The 13,279-nt window shown below is 35.1% G+C and overlaps 1 long non-coding RNA gene across 1 annotated transcript in view; it reads right to left on the bottom strand.

Annotated features, from left to right (window-relative positions):
• LOC137225877 (uncharacterized) overlaps positions 1 to 13,279 on the bottom strand; it is a 383,954-nt gene that overhangs the window by 152,964 nt on the left and 217,711 nt on the right. Inside the window, exon 2 of the long non-coding RNA XR_010944066.1 lies at positions 4,604 to 4,681. This is a non-coding gene — a long non-coding RNA (uncharacterized lncRNA). The remainder of the gene's footprint in view (positions 1 to 4,603; positions 4,682 to 13,279) is intronic.

Here is a 13,279-nt window from a genome sequence, read left to right as displayed (position 1 = left end):
GATGGGGATAGAATTTCTTATGGTTACTGTCATTCTTTCAGGCACCTTCAAATAGAGTCCTGAACTGTCCAAGAACCCCACTGCATAAAACCATATAGATCTCTGGACTTTCTCAAGCTTCCATGACCCCTAAAATCAATTTGTTTGTGTGTACTCTTTCTGCTACGTGATAGTACGTGTTTAGGGATTAAAATTAATTATAAATAATTTTTTAAATAATAATTTCTAAAACTATTAACATAAGACCAAGGTAATACATTGCTCTTCTGATAAAATGTAATGCCTTATCAAGGCAAAATGTAGAAATTCCTGGATGGCTCTCCAACAAAAATTTCTACAGTAGACATTTTAGAGATGTTTTGGTAGGAGAGTGAGAAAAATATTTCAACAGACACATTCCTTAAATTATGCCACTTAAGCATTGCCTACATTGTCTACATGTTAATCTGGTTTACAAAAGAAGATTTCAAGATGATTACTCTCAATTCATTTTTACATTTCTTATTCAAAAAAGCATTTTGAATATTGGAAGGAGTATTAGATTTGGGGGCTCTTTAGTCTCACACTGGTTGCAAGATTTTGGCCAAAGTATTTGAAATTTTTAACTTGTCGTTTCCTTGTAAATGGAATTAGTGACCCCAGGAGGGTCTTACTGTACGGATTAAGTAAGAGAGTAAACAACAAATTCAAATACAAACATGCCTCAAGGGGCAAAGAGGTAAGAGCACATATAAAGAAGTTTAAGTCATGGTTTCCAGTCAAGAAAGAGACATTAGACACAAACTGGGATATTTTGAGAAGGATTTATGTGACACAGCCTACAAGACAGCCCACAATGAGCTTTGCCTCACTGTATTTTTGTGCTTGTGTAGTCACCTCTTATATTGAGCAGATGTGTCATCCAATGAGTCCAATAGGATATGGTAGAATTGGCAATATGACATCCGAGGCCAGGTCATAGGACACTGAGTCTTCCACCTTGCACTCTCTTGGATTATTCACTCTGGGAAAACTAGCTGCCATGTTGGGAGGATACTCAGACCAGCCTATGGAGAGTTCCGGGTGGCAAGGAACTGAGGTCTCTTGACAACAGCCAGCATCAACTTGCCAGCCATGTGGGTGAGCCACCTTAGCAGCAGATCTTCCAGCTCCAGTCAGGCCTTCAGATGACTATGGTCCCTGCCAACACCACGATTGCAACCTCACGAGAGACCCTGAGCCAGGACTACCTGTCAGGAACTGTGGAGGGTCTAAGATTTTACCCTACTTGCCAACTAACACATCAGCCTGCCTCATTTTCATGGATACTTGCACAAGAAACAATGTTCCTGGGTTAGAGACAAAGAGCTTTATTATTCAGAGCAGGAAGAATAATCACAGTATTAGCATTTTCTTGTGCTGGTTTGAGTCTTAATTCCCACAGAGCAATGTGAACAAGGCCAGCTGACACCTGCACATACAGAGGACTGCATTAACTGACAGGAACCTGAGCTTACAAGTCTTTTATAATGGACAGTAAGGATGCCTGTATTTGCTTAAGTGAGAGATAGAATATCTATCTTCCAAGGCAGATCACTCTATAAACATACTTGAAGAGAGAGTTTAGAATAAAGGCAATCAGTGATTTTCTCTCAATAAATGCAGAAATGTGAGGTAACTATGGAGAACTGTCTTTCAAATCTACCCAGTTTAACCACACCTGAATTCCTGACCCATATAAACTGTGAGATAAAAATTGTTTATTACTATTTTAAGCTTAGAGTTTTGAGGTAATTTGTTACACAGTAACAGATAACAAATATAACTGGTTTACAAAAGAGGAAAAACCTAACTGGAAATCAGTAATTATTAAGAAATAACTAATTGCTAAGGAATATTTAGGGACTCTAGGACTAGTGGCGGTAGCATTGTTACCACACCAAAAACTGAAGAGATGATGGAGGAAAAGCTCACTGAAACCAGAGGAAAGCAAGAATCACATAGAAGAGGCCATCATTCAATGAGGGGTAACCTTTAGCTAAGGCAGGAGACCTTCCAGGGAGTTTATCCAGGAGAATAAATACCCTGACTTCTCTCTTCTTTTCTTCCCCCCATTTACCCACTGGCTAAAACAAAATGGACAGCAGAGGAATGGAAGTCCTGTTGATGTCATTCATATAGGTGAGCCCCCCAGGCAGAGAAGGACAGAAAGTGAATCTGGGGAGCAAACAGAAGATATCCCGTATAATCTGCAAATAAGAGAGCTAATGCATACCTCTTCTAACAGGGAAAGTTTCTACCCAGTACTAAATGGTTGTTATGTGGTTATTCAGTTGGAAATTTAGGAATTTGAGAAGCATCACTGGGGGTAGGAGGTGGAGGGAGGGACTTGAACAATAGGCAAAAGTGAATAAGCAACTGCATGGAGACTCTGCCCAGGGTCAGCAATAGAAAGTCTTACTGTGTAAACTCATTGCAGTCAAGCTCAACAACACTTCCTCTGCCCACCTTGTGTTCTCCTCAGTGTCAGAGCCCAAAGTGGAGACGTTAGATTCCCTCAACCCAAATTCCTGACTGGGTTTCAAACCTTCTCCATAGCCACGACTTGTAGATAAGTAAAACTCTTTTGCATGTTGTAATTGGATGCAGGCTACCAATAGTCAACTTGTGGTATAGGTAAAAGTGCTTTGTAAATTATTATACAGAAGGCAAAATAAAGTGAAACACTGTGAATCCTATTTACAAAAAGACCATTTGTCAATTTATAAAAGTCTTTAAAAGCAATCAATGACTTTGCACGATTTCTAGGAATTCAACAACATTGGATTTCTAACTAGTGTTTAAATTTAATTTAGACTTACTTGTATCTACAATTCATACTCAGGATCAAAGGGGTTGATAGATTTATTAAATCTACCAAAATTCACTAAATTTTTACAAGATATACTAAGACGTAACTACAAAGTAGGAACCATACAATTCTCTATAAAACAAATATGAACAGTTTGATCATTCTGACCAATAATTTAGAAAATATATAACTCCATCCATAAAAAGGAGATAATAATTTTAATGTAAAATAGGATTTATTAATAAAAACACTATTAGATTAAGATAATAGTAGGCAACAGGATATTAACTAACCATCCACCGAATAAACTAAACCATAAAATAAGCAAAAAAATGGTCAACATGCTTATAGTCAAATAAATATGAAAAGGAAAAGATAAAAACTTCAATTAAGTAAACTTTTGGTTGGACTACATGTTAATACGGACTTTCTAGAATGCTCTTGGACAATGTGTAGTAAGAATTTTGTAAAAGATTATTTAATTTGATGTAAAATTCCATTGATAGAAATTTATTTTAAGGAAATAATCAGATATTTGAGAAAGATTTATACAGAAGGATGCATATCAAATAATTGTTTTTGATATTATATTAACAAAATATTAACAAATATTAACAAGAGTATTTGGAAACATCTCAAACACCAGTTAAAAAATGATATATCAAATTCCCATACACCCATAATTTTGAATATTACTTGACTATTAAAATGAGATATTCAAACAGATTTTCTTAATTTGGGAATGTTCTCACAATATGATAATGAAACAAAATAGAGACAAGATTGTATGCTGTATGATTGCAAGTATATTAAATATTCATGTATATATGACTGAAAGGAAATATGCCAAAATATAAATATTAATTAGAAGAGGATATCAATGTTTAGAAGGATTATAAGTGATATTATTTTACTCTTTATACTTTCTGTATTTCCCAGTCTTTCCAGTAATTATGAATATTATTAACTTTTCAAATGCTCTTTGTCCTTATTTAAAAAGCCCTAATGAGCAAATATTGGCCAAGTGAATAACATAAATACACACTAAAATACCTTCTATGTACTGTCAAAACATTCTCCTAACCTACTATTACGAAAGGGGTTTTATAATAGAAATTACTGTGTACTTTTTTTATGACTCTATTACTAAAGGTCATCAATCATATCCGTGACTTTTCACCACACAAAAGAATATATACGTTGAATTCAGGCCAAGTGATCACTAACTTGTATTTTAGAGTAACAATTCATGCCAAGTGATTGGTAACTGATATTTTAGAATGAAAATTCAGGGAATTCAAAGTGATAGGTTTCACTATAATTGTAACTTGGCCTTTTCCACCTCATGAGCGGATTGGCCCTTAAAGTCCTGCTTAGACACAAGCTGAATGATGTGTAATCATCCTAGGGAAGCGTTTGTAGGCAGCACAGTCTTTACTATCCTGGAAGAGGGAAGGAAGATAAAGAAATATGTTTGTGCTAAGACAATTCTTCCTCACATCTTTGTTTCTTTGATGAAATGAAAGGATGGAAGGATATTTTCATTTTATATTACAAACACAGTAAAACCTGAAGGCTGCAGAATCCTTGACTTTCAGTTTAATAATCTTAGTTTTCTATAAATCTCTTAAACACTAGTCATGGTAAACTTTTCATAATACTCAACAAACAACTACTTGAAAGTGTTCATTTCAGTTATCTAAGGAATATTTCCTATTTTGTATATCTGATTCACTAACTAATAGCACAAAACACAATTTGATCAACTCTTACCTGAACTGTTTCAATAGGCTCTTCCCTCATTCCCTGCTTTGTTTAATTTCTTCTCCATGTTGACTTCAACATAACTTGCTGAAAAATAAAAGCAAAAATAAAACAAACATGAGTTATGTTTTCCTTGCCCTCAAAATTCCTTAGCATGGCATTCAAGGCTCTTCAGAATATGCTTCAGCTGACCTCCTTGCCATTTTCTGTACATGCCATGAATATTCCCACCTCCACAAGTTTATATCTGCTCTCCACTCATATTCCCCCTGGAATCTTGTAGGACTCTGCCTATACTTCCAGTGTCACACTTCACTCATTTTCCCATTTTTTTCCCTCCTCATTCTGTTTTGCCCTTCAGATTGCAGGCAGTTAAGATACTTTTTCTTGAGTTCTCTAACTTGGCAGGATTTTCCATAGTGCTTTGTACAGAGTTTGCTTTTACTAACTGTTGAATGAACAAAAGGCCAGCTGTTGACCAAACTCAAAATTCTATTTCAAACGTGTATGTAGATCACTGCACGTATGATTCTCCATGTGTCTGAAATCTTGGTTCCAGAGAGTCACTTTCCTCTGCATTGCCGTGTACCAATGTGGTATCTGTGAGGTTACCGCCTTTCCCCATAACATTATGACTCTAGCACCTCCTTCGGACACTCTATCTAATTACGACTTTATAAAAATATATTAACTCATGGACATTTAAAAAATAATTTATATGTACCAGTTCTTTCAAATGCGGACTAAAGGAACTGAAAAATAATCATTCTTCATAAATCTGTCTCTCCTTCCTTTTTCCTTTGAACAAATAATTACTGCGCAACTCCTAGGTTCCAGGCATTGTGCTAGGTAGGCACCAGGGACATAGCGCCCAATAAGGCAGATGCAGTCCTTGAGAGGTGATGGACCTCTCAGGCATGCAAAAGCAGATATGAGAGAAAGACTTTATTTTTCATTCATTGCAACTGCATTAAGTGCTAGGAAGAAATAGATTCTCTTAGGGGAAAGTTTATTTGGAAAACCTACCAAATTGGGGTAGTTAAGAAAGGTCTTCAAAGAAAGCTCACATTTCAGCTGAGATTTACAGAATGGACAGCAATCAATGCAATAAAAATCAAGCAGGAATTATCCCAGCTAGAAAGAACAAAGGCCCTAAGGTTCTTGCACTCGAAGTGCAAAGGCCCTGAGGTTGGAAAAGATATGAAGAAATGGAAGAAGGCCAATATGGCTAGAATGCAAAGAGGGAGTAGGATTTATCCAAGAAAAATGAGGCTGCAATACCTCCCTGAGAGTTGCTCTATTATTGCTATTAACGATAAAGAATGGATGCAGTAAGACAACAAGGATTGTAGCCTGGTGACTAATTCCAGCCGACTTCCACTTTCTTAGAATGATAAATGAGAACAGAGCCTTCAGATAGGACATCTCTGCATTTCCACATCCTTGACCAACCAATCCTGCGCAAAGTTACTGGGCCAGAAGTGGGTGGGGGTAGCTTTCAAATATACGTTTTCCATCTTGATTTAGAAAACCTTGTTAATAGATTCTTTATAAAGAACCCATAGCAAAGAACTTAGATTCCTTCATTTGAACTTTCAAATTATTTTCATAAAAAATGGAAACAGTAGAAAGACGAAACTATTAAGTCAGAGAATTATAAGGTAGAGACCCTTAAAAGAGAAGAAGCACTGCAAATTTTAAAATCCAAGCAAGTATTAGCCACCACAGAAATAAGCTTGTAACTCAGGCAAACTAAATTTGGTTAAAGGAAATACTTTTTTCTTAATGTGCTTCCTAGTAACCATTTATTTCTCTCACTTTTTAAAAACAAATTCCAGAGTTGCTCAATCTTTAAAAGTTTACAAATTAGCTTTGCAAAAACATGTGATGGAAAAGGCTTTGAAAATGTACAGAAAAGTGCCAATCATTAAAAGGACTCAGGGGCTTCCCTGGTGGTGCAGTGGTTGAGAATCCGCCTGCCAATGCAGGGGACACGGGTTCAAGCCCTGGTCCAAGAAGATCCCACATGCCGTGGATCAACTAAACCCGTGCACCACAACTACTGAAGCCCGTGCACCTAGAGCCCGTGCTCCTCAACAAGAGAAGCCACCGCAGTGAGAAGCCCTCACACAGGAACGAAGATCAGTCCCTGCTCGCCACAACTAGACAAAGCCCGTGCACAGCAGCAAAGACCCAACACAGTCAAAAAAAAGACTTAGTAAGAAAAGAATGTAAAGTAACCTAGCAATAATTTAAAAATAAAGGTCTCACCAATACAGAATGTCTTGTTAATATGAGTGATCCAAAAATTCATAAAATATACTCTGTTTACATATAGAAAGGATGCTTTTTGAAAGATATAATTGCTTTTACATTGAAGTGGCCCTTGATAAATAATGTTCTACTTAGATATCTTTGAAAGCACAAACAAAAATTTTATAGCCATGTATTTTATTACAGTGCATTGACATTGACATGTATGAAGAGTCATTCTTTACTTCATTATTTTGATCTTTTCCAGATAGAATATGCTTTTCAAGAGAGAGAAAATATAGTTAAGGCTAGTAATCCTGGCTCTCTGTTAAAAAAAAAATGCTAACCTTACAAATAAAGTTTCTCCACCAACATTGTCTTTACATCATTTATAGCAATATTATATATGTGTATTTGTTGGGTTATATAAAAGTTGCAGATCAATGAAAACCCAAATTGATAACAGTATCTTTCTCTTGTGTGGGGAGGACTGAGAAAGGATGGAGACGCTCTGCTCTAGAAACTGCCCTCCTGTGATATCCTTAGCCTGCATGTAATTCCAAGCATATTTGGATAAATCAGGGTCTAGTCATCCAGATGAATACCCAGGTTACAGCAAACACTAAAACATAATTTATAGCTATGCACAGAGCAACCAGCAATACAGTTATCTGATTTTTGTTCACCTCTCTTTCTATAAGACCTTGCTAGTGTTCATGTACATATGAAACGTGAGATGCAGAGGTTAGACCAAGGAGATTCAGGTTTGATGAAAAGAGAGGAGAAAGGAGGAAGGGGAAAGCCAAAGCAAAAAAGGGAGGAATGGAAAGGGGCAAAGGGATGAATAAATTATGGCTAGAAAGACAATGATAAAATATAGCCATGAGGAAGATAAGAAAATGAAGAGAGGAAAGTGCGGGGAAATGAAATATAGCTGTTGAATCCGAAGTTCAATTAAATGTATTTCAATGAATAGTCTTCCATTGTCTTCTAGCTCCAAATTAGTCAAATTCACAATAATTTAACTAAGGAGTGAGGTAATATGGAGTTTAATAAGTTTTACATATTTTGACCATAACATCACTTTCAAAGGTAGCATCTAAGCAAGTGACATTATGTTTATAATATTCAGAAATAATATAATTCATACTCACATATATCATTTTAAATGTACTCTAGTTCTTTTTTAAAAAATTACGGTTGCAATAGAAATATTTAAGATAATGTCATTTTTCCACACCTCATCCTTCTCGGATTCTTTCTCCCTATGCTAAGTTGTATTTTATTGAACCCATCTTTTCATAACATTTGTATCTGGAAATCTAGTTGCCTCTTCCAGTTACATTAAAAAAAAAACTTTTCGTTTAAGAAAAGATTTTATCCCAAGTTTTAAGAATAGATTCCAGATTTTAACTAAAGTAATCATTCCTGAACTCTGTGATATAAATGAAATTCTTTTCCTCCTAAGTTGAAAAGGATCAGCAGTTAGACAAAAAACAAAACCAAAAACAGGTTCAAACTACAAATGTGGACTTCAGTTTCTCACAGTGTTATTTGACTACACTCTGAGGGATGTGTCTCTTACTATAAATTTAAAAGACAATGGGATATTTTATTTTCTGGGTAAGAATTCCTAAGAAAATCAAAAACAAGTTATAACTTGCTACATTGTGATAAATATGTGAGTCAAGTTCAGCATCCTCTTAGCTTCCACCCACCCTCATCAACTTCCAAATGCACGTGCCACTGGCAAAGTCCCTCCATGGCCGCTATTATGTGTTCCCTATAATTTAATATCTTTTGTACACTGGTTAGACACTGCTTGACACAAATATCTATACATAGTCTATGGAAGAGATCACAGAATTCAGGGTCAAGCTGCTAATACTACTAAGTACTGCTAATCACTCTGAATATAAAGGTCTTAATTCTGGATTCTAATCCATTGCCAGAATCAATTATTCTGGGAACGAGTCTCAGAGATATTCTAACAGCACTGCAGTTATGTGAATAGTCCTGAAGTCCACAGGAGTCACATACTTCTGTTTTACTTTTCAAAAGTATGTGTAAAATTCAATATATATTGTTCATACAAATTCATATATATTTATGAATATTTACAATTCAGTATACATTTAAAATCACTTCTGAAAGAGAGATGACTTTGATGGTTGCAGGATACACTTTTCCTGCAACTGATACGTATTAAATCATTATAAATGACTTTTATTCTAGGATAGGGTGCACTTTGTCTTGTAACATTTATTGCTAATTTCATTCTTCACATCCCACTCATTAAATATCATTTGTAGCATAAAACACTAGGGGTTTTAGGGAATATAAAGTAAGCTCTTTTTATCTTCAAATTCAACATAAAGTAATTGGGTAAACAAGACGTCTGTGAGCTATTTCAGCTATAATATGTATTCATTCATCCAATAACATTTATTCAGTTATGACTATCTTTTGTATGCTGTTAGATGCTAAGGACAAATACAGAGATCGGTAATATTTACTAAATGGTACTGTGCATGCGTGTTACATGATTTCATTTATCTACTTCTGACAACCACCCTATGAGAGAGGTACAATTTTATATTCCATTTTTTTGTAAATCAGAAAATAAGGCACACGATGGTGAAATGCCTAGGCCTGAATCCCCTAGGCAGTAAATAGTGAATCTTGGATTCAAACTCAGGAAGTCTTTTTTCAAAATCTACACCTTTAGCGGCTATATATTATTGCCCCCCAAATACAAATAAAAGGGGGACAATAGCATGCGTTCAAATTTACAACCTTGTTGGAACGCTGTATCTGCAAATATAAACAAATTTACACCTATTGCAGATAGGAAGTGAACAATTTCAGAACAGCATAAACACAACTGAATTAGAGAATGAAGTATAGTACAGATGGCCCATGGATTCCTTCAGAGCTTGAAAACTATTTCTGGTAGTAAAAACTTGAATTTGGAAGGAAACACCTAAATGTCTAATTTGAAAGGACAAAATTGCCCCCAAAATCAAGTAGAGGGACAGCATGGTCTGGAAGCTACCCTGCACATCCAACAACACTGACTGGGATTGCACCCGGTAGAGCAAACTTCCTGGGCTGAAAATGAATACTTACACCCACCAAATTAACTAAATTTACTATTCCTTACTCATTAGACCCTGAGTTGTTGTTTTTAATGGCAAAGCTCGTCACAATTCAAGGACATATACACTAATCACTAGTGAAATATAAATGGATAAATCATGCAAGACTTACTTAGAGAGTAACATTCTAAACTTGGTGTCTTCAGTAAAGCATTAACTTTGATTTACTAATATAGTCATCTCATGTTAATTGAACAGTACTATTAGGTATATACAAGATATGAGTTAATTATATGTCACTTAAAATAATTATATTGAGGATACACAATAATGGATTCACTACTGTCTTATAGCAGGTATTATTAATGCATCCTGAAGCCAAGGCCATTTGCAGTGACAACTGTTTGTGGAAAGTTCCAATGCAGAAAAGGAGTTATGATCTGAGATCATTCAACATTCCTTTTCCCTCAGTAAGTCAAAGGTTCAACTTTATGTTTGTGAATCTCCTCTCTTTCTCTAGCCTTTTATAATCTTTCTATTATATGGAATAACTTTTACTTTACTTTATATTCAAGTGTTTCATGTACTTTGAGATATTTCCATCTACTACCTTTAACATAGAAAAACAAATACTAGATCTTAAGGATTCACTCATTTATGCTTTGGAAAAGGAAGTTATAGATTTCTGGCATAGCCAGGGAGAAGCCATTCTGTGGTAGGGCAGCTAAGCAATCAAATTTATTATGTCATGACACCTTTTGAACCCCAGGACTCAAACTGAAATTTTCCCCAATAATGATTTGTTATAATTTGCAGCTACTAAAACTCATATTATAAAATAATATTTGAGAAAAAGTACACTATAAAAGAGTATATATATTTTACTAAGACACTGTATACATATATATGAAAAATTACCAAAAACTCATATGCCAAACATTACCAATTATTAGATTTTCATATCAGATTTACTAATAGTAACTTTCTTTCCCAGCCTGGTCCTTTAGTATTTTAAAGTATTTTGTATTCAGTATGAGATACACTTACATTTCACTACAACATTATTCTTAAAAACCTATTTAGTTCTCATTTATTTGCATTATTTGTTATGCACTGTATGTAGAATTATTGAGTTGCAGTCTCTGACTTATTCATTCCTTCAGACTGTCCTCCACCACAGTGAGCTAATATCAAGGTGCTGTCAGCAGGGTTTTTCTAACTACAGGGGGGAATCCATCCATTTAGTGGTCAATTTTTTGTGAAACTTTTTTTTGTTTTACATGTATGAAAATATGTTGGTATGCATGGTAAGATGTATTTCTTACTATGTGACTAGGTCAGGAAAGTTTGAAAACTACCGCACTAAAACAACCTATGTAAACAGAGGAAGAAACATAAATACAAAGGGATCAAAACAGCTTGCTCTAGAGTTCACCTAAGCAGGAAGTGGCAGCAACAGGAGCAATATCATGTATGACTGTCAAGTGTTTATCTTAATCATGCTGCCACAGGGTGCATTATACAAATCAAAGAATGGCAGCTAGCTACAATAACTGTACCCCGTATTTCAGAACTTTTTATGCTTATCACTCAGCAGCATTCCTTAATGTGGCAAATATGGAGCGTTCTAGAAGGAAAAGAAGGAAAATATAATTATTTACATAATTAACTTGATTACTTTAACACTGTTTCTAGTCCCTATAAAAAACAATGACACCAAAAAAATCTACACTTTGCCTCCATTAGTATCAATTAGTAATATAGTCATTTCTCAATTATATCATTGCCTACCATGCATGTATCCAATAATCTAAAATTAAAACCCAGTACGCTGTGCCATTCTCATTAAATGCCTTACATCTAATCTGTTGCACTTGAGCTAGTGAAGGATATTGTTTTGGAAAGGTAATTAGCAATATTATTCCTTACAACATTCTATCTGCTACAGTAGAGAGTTTTAGAAGAAACCAGCATATATCCTAATTGAACTATCCATTTGACATAAGCATTCACACTGATACTGTTAATTATTATCTGCTTTAACTGGTCAATTAAAACTGTAAAAAGGACGGCCTGTGTGAAAGCAGTGTTTTAAAAATGTTGTCTCCTCATCATTTAATTCCAATAACTTAATAGTATCACTTTCACCAAGTGAATCAAATGCTTCAGATGCACATATCTTTCTTAAAATATTAAAAAAAAAAAACAAGTAATAGTCTGTGTCATATGGTGACAAGTACAGTTCAAAGTGCTATTATCACTGTTCTCATGGTGATAATTAATCCTTTAGTCATTATCATAATGAGAAACCATGTTCAGAAAATGCTGATTGAAAAATTCAGATATCAAACACAAGTCACTCATTGCCTATCAGCTAAATTGATTCTTACACTTATGGCAGATTAGCACAGAGCCTTCTAAATAATTTATCTAGCCCACTCCAAATTTTTCTAGCCTTCTTATGTTTCACTTCATGATTTTTTAAGTGGGTTGCTCTAACATGAAGCACCAGAATTACACTTTTATTTCTTAATTTATGATGGAACTTTCATCCTAATCAGAATCATTTCCTGATTTTGTTTTTAATATTGTCTATACTTCATCCCTTAACTGAGATAATTGGAATAAGTTTGCAACTATCTATGGTCAATTAAGTCTGAAAAGTTTCAAATTTTTAAGTATAACTTCAAAAGAACCAGTAGTCATTTTCACATTGCCCAATGAAAACCACAAGCAAACTTAATATTTCAAAGGAATCTAACTCCGACTTCATCTAGAAGGATACAGATATAGAAAAAGATGCTGGTTTTTTTCCCCAACACGCAGAAACTCTAAGCACTACACATTATTAAGTGTGAAATAGTTTTAAATGAATGTTGATTTTTATCTCAAATTTCAGTCCTACATAGACCCCCTGGACATTGCCATGAAGATGTACTGTAATAGCCTGAGGATACACTCAACTGCCCCAGTTATATCTTAATCCTGCTTGCCCTCTTACCTCACTTTCCCCAGTATTTCTCAATTTCGAAACGTGAGTGTTATATTGAAAAACATTTTTTGTCCTTGGCAATCACACCCAACTGGCCACACACACATGGCTTCTCCAGCTTCAGTCATGTGTGTTAAGACCACACACATACAACCAGTAATCAGGTTACACTGCAGCATCCCTTGACACTTTTGTCTAAGATCCCACTGAGTCATGGGTGGCATCACAGAATAAGAAACAGAGAAAGAGTGTGGATTCAGAGTGCAGCACTAATAAGAATAAAATATGGGAGGCTTGGAGCGAGGGGTAGGCATATTCATAACACAAAATTGCAAACTTCCT

The sequence above is a fragment of the Pseudorca crassidens genome, chromosome 6, assembly GCF_039906515.1.
Source record: "Pseudorca crassidens isolate mPseCra1 chromosome 6, mPseCra1.hap1, whole genome shotgun sequence".
Lineage (NCBI taxonomy): Eukaryota > Metazoa > Chordata > Mammalia > Artiodactyla > Delphinidae > Pseudorca > Pseudorca crassidens.
The sequence above is the reverse complement of the archived record's forward strand: the minus strand, read 5'-3'. Positions and strand labels throughout refer to the sequence as shown.